The sequence below is a fragment of the Falco naumanni genome, chromosome 6, assembly GCF_017639655.2.
Source record: "Falco naumanni isolate bFalNau1 chromosome 6, bFalNau1.pat, whole genome shotgun sequence".
Taxonomy (NCBI): domain Eukaryota; kingdom Metazoa; phylum Chordata; class Aves; order Falconiformes; family Falconidae; genus Falco; species Falco naumanni.
Window position 1 is genome coordinate 64,447,060 of NC_054059.1, and position 13,085 is coordinate 64,460,144.

Genomic DNA, 13,085 nt, shown 5'->3' on the forward strand with positions numbered 1-13,085 from the left:
TAATTATCATTTAGAAATCTAGCGGCTGCCAAGACCATCACGCACATCACATGTGTTGGTTGGACTGGTTTGAAATTACTTTGCTTTAAAAAAAAATAAAAATCCTGAGCCTGCATCTGCTCCAAGAATAGCATTGAGTTTTGACATATGACAGTTGGTGCTGGCGGTAGTTATTTTTGTTGTTCAGGGTAGGCTTGGGGGATGCTTTCTTGGAGTGCGTCACTGTTGGTGTTTACCTTTTGAGTAACAGGGCTATTCTGAATATTTGCAGCAAATTAAATAACTAACTGAAGCTGGTGGGATCTCCCTTTCCTTTCCTTCCTTGCCTGTGACACTGGACGGAGAGAGAATTAAAAATACCGATTGCCAGAAGGAAAACTTTCTTATTTTGCAGTTGATTTCCAGCCACTGTAAAGAAACAGATTCAGAGTGGAAGGGCTGAGCAGGAGAGGGCAAGAGCTTAGAAGCAGCTTTGGCTGCACACCACCATCACTTTATCTCTTCCCAACCTCTCGAGGCAGCGAAAATGTCATCCATTTCCTCCTGAAGGAATCTGAATGCAGCCATGACCAAGAGCTAGGGGCAGACACAACCATATCACACAGCCGTTGCTGGGAAAGGAGATGGGGACGGTGAAAAGGCCATGTAGAAGCTTGAATGCTGTTTTTCATACAGAGGTTTGTGATTTGATCAGTTACAAATTAATAAGCTGGTACGAGGTCTCTGAGTCAATGATCTGTGAGTCTGAAGAACCCCAAGTCTGAGTTGTGAGATGGTCCAAGAAAACATCACTTACATTTTTAGTTTCCATCTTAGTGTGTGTACCTTTTCTACTGATACTGAGTGCAAAGGTGAAAAAAGCTTTTCCCTCTGGGCTGTTTTGGAGTGACATAGCCAGCCTCTGAAGTTCTCCTGTGCAGCTCACCCACTGCTGTTTCAGAACTTTAAAAAAACAACATTTTGGAGTGATTAATTTCAAACCCCAATGTCTACAAGACCCAGCAGTGCAATGTAACCAGCAAGCAAGTCGGTCAAATTGAAGTAGTGAAGAACTGCAGCAGAACAGCCTCTGCATCTCAGGGATAGGAACAGCTCAGGGTTTTTCTTCATCAGCACTCCCAATTTGTATTGGATCTATACCTCTACAATACGTGATGTCATGTATCAGCTTAATCTAACTCTTTGTGGAATACTGAAGGAGAAATTCTTCTTTTCAAATAATACTTCAAGTGCTGTGAAGGAAGATGCTTGCTTACGACTTGGAGAGTACCAGATGCTACGTCGTGAAAATAAAGGGAAAACATGTTGCATTCTGTTATTTCATTTATGAGAACACTTTATTGTGCCTAATGCTGTTAATCTAAAATTATAAACAAACTTACCCTGATATAGTCTGATTTTCATTATAGACACCAAGTGCTATAACAAATTGGCTTAAGATAATTATGTCTTTAGCAAATTAGATTGTAATCAACAGATTTATAATTTAATAGTTTCATGATATATGTATACCCTATAGCTTTTAAAGCTTTATTTTCAGTTCAGAGTTCTCATTAGTCTAACTTAGGTTTATTGGTGCAATCATTAGATTTAAGATAGGATAGCCTGTTTTTTTTAATCAACGAAGAGTGTCAGTGTGAGATACTGGAAAGAAACAGTATGAGGGAGCCATCTACGAAGGATTTTGTTGCAAAGCTGTTGATGGATGAGATTTAGGGGCCTGTGTTTTGTCTGGGGTTTGGAATGGCAGGGGACAGTGAGGGTATGTAGGATCCCAGCTGGGAAAAGTGAGGTTATTTTAGTCTGAAATAAAGCTTTTGTCAAAAAGTAAAAGCTTCCTGTATATCCCCCCCAAATTTTTTTGGCTTCCTGATAGTTAGGTCTAAACTGTAATCTCTAGACAGTGTGGTACAGTTTATTGGCCAAGTAGCTCTGGTCTCGAGATTTAAAAGCGCAGCAGCAGAACGTTGCCAGATATGGATGTAGAGAATTAATTGCATCTTATTTGTGGAAATATTTAAACAAAAGAAATGACTGTGTCTGCATTCCTGTGTTTTAGTTTCTGATTTGTTTATCAGCTTCTTTGTACTTTGAAACAGCAAACCTGCTCTGTTTTGCCTTTTTTTTCCAATACAGCTTTTCGTTTCATTAGGAAAAGTCATGTGCCTGCGGTTTGCTCAGCTTCTTGTCTGAGCAAACTTGTAGAAATAATTAATTAAGCTTGGAGAGTAAGCAGACTGTAGATCTGGGTCATTTGTAAAAAGTAGGTGAGATTGTGCGATGATTTTACAAACCTGGCAAGGGGTGTATACGTGGGTGTGGGTTTCTATCTGGCTGGCAGTGTGTGATCAGGATTCAAGTACGTATAGTTTCATTTTGGAGAATGTATGAAATGTGAGCGTATGTGAACATTCTCTGGTTTGGGATCTTCTGAAGGGCTGGCCTGGAAGAGACCGGAATCTCTCCCCTCCTGGTTTGTCCCTGCACTGTTTCAACGAACTGTAGTCTTTTCCTTATGTATACTCAAATTAAAATGTTGGCTAAGAGTCTGTAATTTAGCTTGTGTGGCTTGAGGAGCCTGGGAGGAGCAGTCCACCTCGGCTATGCGTCAGCAGGACAGGCACAGCTCGGAGCTGTGAGCTGTGGCAAGGCAGCTCTTTCACCGTGGCAGGTTGGCAAGGGCGCTGGGGAGGGGTGTCACGGGGGGGGCTCAAACCCTGAGTGACCTTTTGTGCCCACAGCACAGGGAGACCTTATCTCCAGTACAACTGGAGGTGGCAGGGTGTATGCCTGGGAGCAGCTTCCCCTTCTCCGTGCCCCCCTTCACCCGTGCATTTAGAGTAAAGAGAGGGTTTCTCTGGTTAGAAAGCTGCATTTCATGAGGACAGGAACCAAGAGACAGTTCATTTCTATGGAGAGTTGCTATAAATAGCTTGCTCTGTTAACATAAATTCTTTCACCAAGTGAATCCTACAAACAGGGTTTTGTTCCAAGCTTACAAAATGCTTTATATGCCCTTGTACTTTATACGTGCTTGTTCAGATGCCAGCACTTCCCCCCTCAAAATGAGAGGTAAGCCTGACACTTGAAGGGTGACACTGCTTTGTAGGCGAAGCGAAAGAGTCAGCCTTCATAAACAGACCTGTTACAGCTTTACTTTTTTGCATCATCGATAGCAAAAGGACCACTGGACATTTTCAAGGCAAGCAAAGGCAGAACTTGCTGAAGTCCACGCTTGCTGGTGTTTAAACCTGGAACAGGGCCACCACGTTTCCTACTGCCTTGCTCTCTACTAATGCTTGCAGTCAGTCTGGGTCAGGAGCTGTAGCTACTGCAAGCCTTGAACGATTCACAGGACTTTTAGGAAGCTTGTAATTGCTCTGCTGTGAATCCTAGAGAGAGAAACAGCTTGCCCAGGAGGGAAAAAGTCTTCTGTTACTGCTGGTGCAGTGGAAACTCTACGGACGTAAACGGTCCCAGCTGTATGATACACATCTGTTACTGCAGAGCTGCAGCTTTTTATTTTCTGCCTCTTACATAGTCTTGGTACTGGAAGCCCTCTCCTTGTGAGATTTTCTGCTTCTGTTTAAATACTTTTCTGCATTTGACTAGCTGATGTTCAGTCCACATCCCGTTCCCCTCTTCGCGTGAAACGGCAGCCAGTCAGCTGTTGAAACTTTAACAGAGCTGAATGATATGACTCAGAGGTGTTTGTCTGGAAAAGGGAAGTGATTTGGAGTTCAGGCAGTTGATAAAACACACATGTTTATGAGGAAGCATGCTCTTTCCTGCTTACTGTTCTTTTATTTAAATACATCTGTCTGCTTGTGGAGACTGGACTGCTTTCACTCCCCATACACATATATGACAAGGTCAAATACAATTCCCTTTCATGATACCCTTTTGTGCATGAGGTGCTTCGAAGTACTTGCTATAGCTGTTTGTCTGCATTGGTGGATTAAAAGCGGAGTAAGCAGTGGGTGGGCATGGATGTAACATGGGGAGAGGAAGCAGACCAAATAACCTGGTTGTTGTCCAAGGTGAATACTGCAGCGTGTGGTGAGAAGGGCGTGTTGATGTGGCAGATAGCATTTCTGCAAAGGCTATGCAGCTGCACTGCCAGAGGCTCTGTGGGACTGTTGTAGTTCCTAATTCTGTAAAAATATATATGAGAGAAATATGAAGCTGATGTTTTTGGCATGTACAGTTTGATTTTGAAATATGGTTATTGATTAGCTGTTGCTAATTATGTTTGCTGTTGAAATCTTCACAACTGGTCCTTTCAGTGGCTCCCAGATTGTGCAAATGGGTTTTGGAGGGGAAATTAATTAGCTTGCTTGCATACTCAAAAGAAAAAGAAGTCATGCATCTTTGTGACTCTCAGGCATGCATCCCTCTTTTTTTTTGTTTTCCCACCCCCCCCACCCACCCCCCCCCACCCACCCCCATAGGATTGTTATGGATATGTACTTCCAGGGATTGTACCATCAGTCTGTACCATTCATACATTTTGCAGAGTTCATAATCGAATGCGTTCGCTGCTGAAAGTGGCACACGTGCTGCTCTGAATGCTCCTTCTCAGATGTCTCCTGCTTCTGGTAACCCACATTCTGCAGCTGGGGACTGCGCTTTGGGCGCCGTATGAATGGTGCGTCTTGTGTTCCAGCAAGGCGGCGTGAACTTGATTCGAGGTCAAAATGAAATGTGACATTTCCTAAATGTGCAAGTCCAAACTAGTTACAGCACTAAAAAGCGGAGCCTGTGTGTTACTCCTCAGCAATTTGTGGTCTGTTTTACTGGGGGCGACGGGGAGGTTGAATGTGCTTTTAGAATCCTGATTACACCTGCAAAACTAAGAGTAGGGAGAAAATAAACCAGTGCCACCTCGTCACTTGGGGGTGCAAAAGACTTACCCTTACAGTACCAAAAATCTGCTTGGTCCAGGGTGAGGGTATCCAGTTTACAGCCAGTGGCCTAGATAAGACCTGCCAGCAAGCTGCTCAGATCTACAGCCTGCTCTTCCCTGCTCCACTCTTCTTCCCCAAGGTCCTTGCAGGCACAGCGAGAGCAGGCAGTGACCCAGATGCACCGCTCTGAAAGTGCCATTTGTTTCCAGCATTCAGCGTGCTGGCGGATTTGACACATGGCTACACACACATCCATCACTGGACCAAAATACACATCTCCAGTATTGTAAGGCATGCCTTACCACCTAAGTGACTGCTGACAGGGCCAGGAGCTGTCTGCGTGTCCGTGAGGTGTGTGGCAGTGTGGGTAGTGGGACACCTGCCCTCTGAACGTGGAAGGATTTGTCGAGCTGCACGATGTGGGGCTGGCTACAACAATAATTTTAAAAAAATTGCTTAACTTTTTATGGGGTTAACAGGCAGGCATTTTGCTACTACGTACTCTGTTACCAGGCATGCTATGAGAAAGAAATCAGGGGAAAAGCCTTTTTACACTTCTGTTTTTGGCAGGGAGTGCAGAGCTGTGTTCCTTCTCCTATTCTTCTGACTACAACTTTATTTCAGATTCCGTTGCCTACAGACAGAACCTGTAAACATGTATTTATATACAAATATATATAAAAATCATTGTAGGGTCGTAGATATGTAGTTATACGTATATACGATTCTTAAGACTGGAACACAAAATGAATGCCCTCTCCCGCTGTCCAAGCTATAACCTCAGTGAGTCTTTCTTCTTTGTGGAACCCAAGCCATCAAGTCTCATTCAGCATGGCTAAACAGATAACCATTGATACATCCCGCCCTCCTTCCACCTGCGGTTCTCCCCGGTATCTCCCGCCTCTGTTACCATGGGCAACACCAGTGTCCCTCTGTCAGGCCAAAATCTGTCCATCTCCCAGTTCCCTCTGTCTTTACTCTGAGACCAGCAGATTCTTCCTTCGTACGGTCTCTTAAGAAATGCCCTGTGCTACTCAGACTACACTGTTGAAATTCACATCTAAGTGCTCATTTGATGTCTTGAATTACTGCAACATCCTGTTCTCTGGCCTCTTCAAATTATAATTCCAGCTATTCTGAATGTCTTTGCAGAAGGAATTTGTCCCACTTCCTCATTTTTTTTAACATTGTACCCTCTCCTATGCATTCATCTACCGGTTCCTTCATTATTCAAGACAAAGATGCCCATCTTCGCCACCAAAGCCCCTCGCTCCCTCTGCTTCTCATTCACCAGTCAGCTCTGAAAGGGCATCTTGCTCCTCCAGCCACCCATGATGCCTGTCTCTCCAGCACAAACAAGTTGTTTTCTAACAAGTAGTTATGGATTTTCTGCTAACCTAACCCACCCCATTAATGCTGGCAAGACTACCTTCTTCTTTAGAATCCTCTTTTTTTTTTTTTTTTTTTTTTTTCCTGGGATGCAGGTGATGCACAGTCCCTGCCTGAGGCAGCTCACCACCCATCTTTTGTTTTCAGAGCACGGCACTTGTACAAATACTAAGCACTCCTTGGAGGAATGTTAGACCTTATTGAGATTAAGGCCTTAACCAGCATCTCCTGTCATTGCAGGCTTTTAAAAATAGGCTCAACATGCATGGTAATAGCAGCATTGTAACCATGGCAATGCAAGGAAGGCAGAGTTTCCAGGCAGGGATCTCTTATCAGACCAACTGGCATGTGGCTGAGGGCTGGACCAGGGCGACACCAGGCTGAGGTTTCAGGCTCAGGAAGGGACTGAGAGCCCCAAAGCATGTCTGCTTTCCCCCAACTGGGTCAGGAGGCCTAATAAAAAAAATAATGTAAGTGTAGTTGATCCTGCCTTGAGCAGGGAAGCAGCCTAGAATGGTCATTCAAGGTCCTTTTAATCCCGTGGCTATAATAGGGAGAGCCGACTTCTTCTCTGTGTGTTGTGCTTTCAAGCATATGCTGATCTTCTGCTGATATCAACAGAAGGTCTCTGAATATCAAGAAACCAGAATATCCTCGTTAAGGATCTGCTTGGAGGATGTGAGAGTAATATATTGCTCTTTGAGCGGAGGCTGACTTTGTGCAGCAATAAAACAAGAATATTAAACAGGAAGCCAATGACACTTCTGAAACATGCCTGAGACAGTAATCCAGATGCTGTTTGGGGATATAGTGTAGCCCTTAAGCCTTACATCTATGCTACCTTTTTTTTTTTTTTTTTTAATATACTGCATCTGTGTAGTTGGGGGTGGGGAGGGGGAGCACAGCAAGAAGAAAACCAGATTTTTTAGCCCAGTTTCCTGAGGAAGTGGGGGTTAGGTTGTTAACTCGGTGTGTCTGTGCACCAGTCTCCTCTTTATAGCTTTGCAGGCTGTGTCCAGCCAGGGAGTGGACTTCAGGGATAGCATCTGTCTTCCCGGTTCTTTCTCCAGTGCATTAGCTGCTGCGAGATGGGCTGGATGCGGGGCAGCAGGGGCAGTTAGCTGGCACCTGCGACAAGGTGTACCCAGCAAATGTGGCTCAATACTGGGCATCCAGTGGTCTGGGGGAGCCAGGAGCACTGGGATGTAGCCTAGGAGGGAATCGTGCTATAAATTTAGCATTACAAGCCCAAACGGGCTGGAAATCCAGTTTAATTAGTTCCACCACTCAGGCATTTGCTTAATCTTGAAAAACAAAACAGAAAAAGTAGCAGAGTGTGTGTGTGTGTGTGTGTGTTAGACTAAATAGCAATGACATTTAAAATCCAAAGAATATTTCAGCAAAATAAATGCTTTTGTGTGGCTTTTGTATTGAAAAGAGGTTTATATTAATGTAGCACAATTGTATGTATTCTAGTTCACACTGGGACGCTCACTTTCTAAGGGGAGACCTGTATTTAAGGGCAGCATGAAAGAATAGAGACTTGATCCCGTGCTTAAGGCTGAAGCATTATGTCACTGCAAAATCTTTTTTATTTGTACTTCTAGTGTGTTGTCCTGAGAATTTAATTTCCTGTTTTTCATTATGAGAGAGTCTTTTTTGGAAGCCACTAGAGAGCAGGAGGATTTTTTTTGAACGTAAACTGTCAGAATACAGTGACTTTTGGGGGTTTGGCGTTTGGGGTTTTTTTTCTTTCCCAGATACAGAACTCGCCAACGTGAAATCTTATCATTAAAATAAGTAAATTAATAATAAAGTAGCATGAGAGACAGCCCTCTCTTTCTCACTTTTCCCCACCCTCAGCCCATTGGTGATTTTTCCTGGGTTTTGTAGTGATGCTTCTCAGATTTAAAGCGCTTATTCCCTTCCGCTTTTTGTTATGTGACAACCAAGGACCTTATTTATTTGCTTTACTTGTCTCACTAATAAAAAAACCCCACAGAATGTCACATTTTCTGTTCTTCCATTTCCAGTACTCCTGTTTATTTTGAAACTTCCAGAAAGAGATAAAAACAGCTTAAGAAAAATGCTCTCCAGAGCAATCCTTTAAAGAGCAACAAACAAACATTGCAGATTGGTCCTAAAGGCTGTGCTTCCTTTCTGGGGAGAGAGGGAGGTGGGGAGAGAGGATGTTTTCTTCCTAGCTTTGCTCTAATCATCCGATCTGGGATTTGATAAGCTCCACAAGTCTGAAACTGCTGCCTCCTCTTGTCTTCCCCCTTCCTGCCTCTCAGAAGATTAAAGTGAACATGGCAAAAAGGAAACAGTTTATTTTCAGCTCGTTGTAGTTAATAATTAGTTTACAGTGCAGCATTTTCATTGTTTGTGTTTCAGTCGTGTTGCTGTATTCTTTTCTTACACTGTTTACTTTTTGCTTCACGGGCTTTCTTTGATACAGAAATAGATTTACAAATAGCTCACTCTTGCAAACTTCCAGCCTCTTTCAACATTTTCATATTTCACATCAGGAAATGTGACCACATGTAGGTGGCGTAGCTTTTGCGAAGACATGCTTTGCCTTCCACCCCCGCAGCTCATGGGGCACAATTGCAGAACATACCATGCTTTTGTTTCACTCTTGGACAATTCTGAAATTACAGTAGTTAGGAAAACCAAGTGTACAAAATCTGGAATGATTAATCCATGAAAGTATTACATGTACAAGATATAAATATTATTTGATGTACTCAAAATCAGCCAAATCTATGAACTGACTGAACTACAAGAAGTTCTTAGTAATACACGATTCCCTTTTCACCCCCAATTTGTCCTAAGGGTATAGGATACATGCTGAATTCTTTAAGCCTTTAAAGCCTGGAAGTAAATTGGCCAGGACTTAAAACTGTTTCTTCCCATGTGTGTATTTTTTATCATTTCTTGCACAATGGGAATGGCTGACATTATGGGTACTATAGTATTGCAACATTAGCATATATATATATTCTGTATATGCTGTATATGTATGTGTTCATTTTCATTGTACGTCATGTATGTAATGTCCTTAATTAAAACTTTGCACACTGATTAAAGCACAAAAATCTTTATTGCATAACTAAGATTCTCTCTTAAGAAGTAAGGGAAAAATTGTTTAAAAAAACAATTGTTTATAAAACAAATGTTTGTATATAAAAACCTATATTTACATTGCAATGTAATTGCACTTCTACAACACCTTTACTGCTTTTGCAGAGGGTTTGTAAATATGCTGTTTAGCCAGTTTCTGCTAAAGGTACTTTAGGGTCAATCCTGTATCTTCAGAAGAAAAACATTTTCTTCTTTGAGACAAACTGCAAAATCAATTATTGAAACAAAAGTCTCAAAAATCTTATGTTATGCTTGCCTTTTTTTTTTCTCCTTGCTACCATTTTTAACTTTCATAATGATGTGAGTGCTTATTTCTGGCCACAGAAGCGGTTCACTGATGCTACTGGGATATTAGGAAGTAGTGATGTGCAGGCTGAGGGTGTGGGAGAGGGACACGGCGCTGGCTCCAGCCACTGTGTCCCTGCCTTTCTGTCTGCCTGAGCTCTCCCTCAGCTCCAGGGGTACCCAGCAGCGTTCCTAGGAGCCAGCTCAGAGGGTTGGAGAGTGCAATCTATTTTTAGGACTATGGGTCCATTCATTTATTTTTTAAATAATTGTTTGGGGCATAGTACTTCTCATTTTTCTGCAAAGAGAGATGCAAGCCCTCTTCCTGCAGTTAATGAACTCATTTTTCTACTCTTCTGAGAACTAAAGTATGTTGCTGCAATCACGTGTTTCTCATATATGAGTAACGTTCTCAGACTAATGCATGCTCAGTATTGAGCTTGCTAATAGCTTCCCCTATTGATCGCTCAGCCCTCGTGATTGCCGACAGCCACCTGACCCAGGGGCAAGCAGTTCCAGTGGGGCAGCCAAGTTACGCGGTACCCACGCTAGCTTTCAGCTTACAAGAGATACAGTCTTGCTTCTCTCCTAAGATTGCAAGGGATGCTTCAGATGGTGGCATCTTCTCGGAACAGTTTCAAAGGGCAGGATTTAGGAATGGTCCATGAGTGCCGTCCCCTTCGCCTTTCTGTCCCTGGTACCCTTGCAGTGCTGTGCTTCACTTGCTCACCGTAACCGCTAACTGTCCCACCGAGTGGTTCTTAACGCTTTTGGCATCTTCTGATTCATTGCATCTGCCTCTGCTACCTCTCTGTACGCATCCAGGCACCCTACCTGTATTGGCACTTTCCATGCATGTTTTCAGATCCCAGCTCCTTTATGCTTTCAGCTCTCTGCTGTGTTACAAAGCGACTTGATGCCTGGAAAAGCAATTGTGAATGTAAGGAATATTTAGTTTAGTTTATCCTGCTTGGAAGTTGAGAGAGGAAAAAGGTTCTAATATCACTGATACTGAGCTGGCAATATTGGAGGGCTTAAACTGCCTGTGGGAATGAAGCATCCCAGGGAGAATGAGAATAAGCAGCATGCTTCAGCAGGGCTAGAAGCCACAGGACACCCAGGACATGGGGACCAGCTGACAGCAACATATCTGCTAATGATAAGCCAATAGATACAATGTGTGAGGAGATTAAGGTGGTACAGAAACGAAGCAGTTCAGCTTTATGATCTTTAACACAGTTTATGTGTTTTTTGACTTCGTAGCTCCATTTTATAAAAGTAGAAAAAGTTCAAGCAAAGACTTCATTTTTCTGATGTTTTTCTCCTGTTTCATGTTTCTTAGGACTTGTTGCCACTGTAACAGTGACTTTGGATCTGAGTTCCTCCTGTTCCAAACAGAAAGGGCAGCAGTTTGAAAGATGTGTTCATAAGACAGCCACAAGTTTGATGGTGCAGACAAACATTTTTGTTCTGAAACTACTCATCTACTTTGGGACTCCTTTAAGAGAGGGACCTAGTTATCCTTATTTACACCCTACAACTGCATGAAGCTTTCAATAAACTGTTTTAGAAATCCAGTGACTTTCACATGAAAAAATGCAGGGTGCCTGTCCCGTAGCCACTGTCCTCTTTCCAAGTTTTGGCACCATTGCATGGGAGGACAAACCACCAAAATGGTAGTATTTAGTCTTAGTAGAGTCTTCTAATGGTGTTGCTGGGTTTTTTTCCTCTGCTGTTTTCCAGGGTTGTGCCTGAACTCGTTGCAAGAGTTGCTTCCCATGGGAGCTCCCTCCTTCTGCTGCTCAGCTCTGCCCCCACCCCCCCACCCCCGACTTTTTCAAATCATGTGCCTGCTATCTGGGACCCTCACTTAGCAAGGGGTAGTTTCAGGCTAACAGGGAGGCTCCATCTCTGTCTGAGAGCAAGCCTATAAGCTTCCCTTAAACTTCAAATATTTTATTCTTGGAAAGCTTTCAGATGTTCGCAGGATAAAGGGTCTTTATACGTAATCTGGCATTGCACAGTAAAAGATTGCTTTATGTAAGTTAAGATGTGCTGTTCCTTTTTAAACTGGCCATATAAAGTCAGCATGCAGAAGACTCTTTTTCTTGTGTTCAGTGTTGCATTTAGAAGGGTTTTTTATAATGTTTTGGAGTTTTGGTAGGATTAGAAATCTTGAAGTGGTGGGAACAGGCTGAAAATGCTGCACCCTTGGCAAAACTGAACATGCACGCCTCCGTACGTTCGTTGAAATACCAGTGTCAGCAGCCTCCCAGGTAACAGAGTCCTCAACCTTGTTTAAAAAGGGTAACCCAAGACTCTTGTTACTGTAGGGCCATAGTAACCTACTACTGAAAAATACTTTCTGGACTAATTCATGGCCCAAATCTATGTAATACCATGTGCTATAAAATAAGCACTAATGACATTACCACATATGACAAAGGAAGGCTATTGCTCTGCAGAATAACCAACAATTTCTTTACTAAGTGGATCCAGCTCATTTATTGGTTACACATCCTCATCCCTGTATGTTCATTTGTAGACTGTTCTTCAACCTGAAAACCTTCATCTTCCCAGTTTTACCAAGTAAAATAGCAGCCAAACACCAGGGATGCCTGCTTCTACTTGAGGTTTGAAAAAACAGCAGCAGAAGCATTTTACTAATAGAAAACTGACAGATGCTTATCATTATGTAGATTTTCTGCTGTGTTCGAGTATCATAAACTCAATTGCGTCTACTAGCATTTGAAAAATACTTAAGACCACTTCCTCCAGCTGAGTGAAGCTCACATGAACTGCAACAACTGCAGCATGCACTAGACCAGAATCCTCCATGTAACTGTTTTTATGCCTTAAATCTTGTTTTTGTCTGTTTTAAATGGTGGGTAAATTGTCACTGAAAAATTTTTGCTTTAATGAAAAATCAGGGGGTTTATGGGTTCACATCTGGGGTTGTTCACAGTTGACTTGATCCAATGATCCTTGAGGTTGTTGGGTGTTAATAGATTTGGGAGTGCAGGCTTGAGAAAAATGTAGTTACTATGTTGTTGTCGTCAGTGATTTCTCTTTTGCCAGTAGTAATAAACTTAATTCTGATCTGGGTACGAACTGCCAAAAACTTATCTGGGAGCTGATGAAAAAAACCAGGGTTTGTCTCATGAAGCAGGCAACGTCATGAAACAAAGCACAAACGATGTATGTTTGTGCTAGTCATCACATCCTGTTTCACAAAATACTTGTTACTTCAAAAGAAAGTAACTTTTACACAAGGCTACATAAAAGCACTGCTGGTATGTATGCAACACTGGGAGGAGAGTATGGTTTTTTGGTAAAAATTTCCAATTTGTTGAAGCTGGT

At 42.6% G+C, this 13,085-nt stretch overlaps 1 long non-coding RNA gene across 1 annotated transcript in view; it reads right to left on the minus strand.

The window, feature by feature from the left end:
- LOC121090075 overlaps positions 1 to 13,085 on the minus strand; it is a 61,310-nt gene that overhangs the window by 44,593 nt on the left and 3,632 nt on the right. The gene's annotated exons all lie outside the window — the stretch shown is intronic.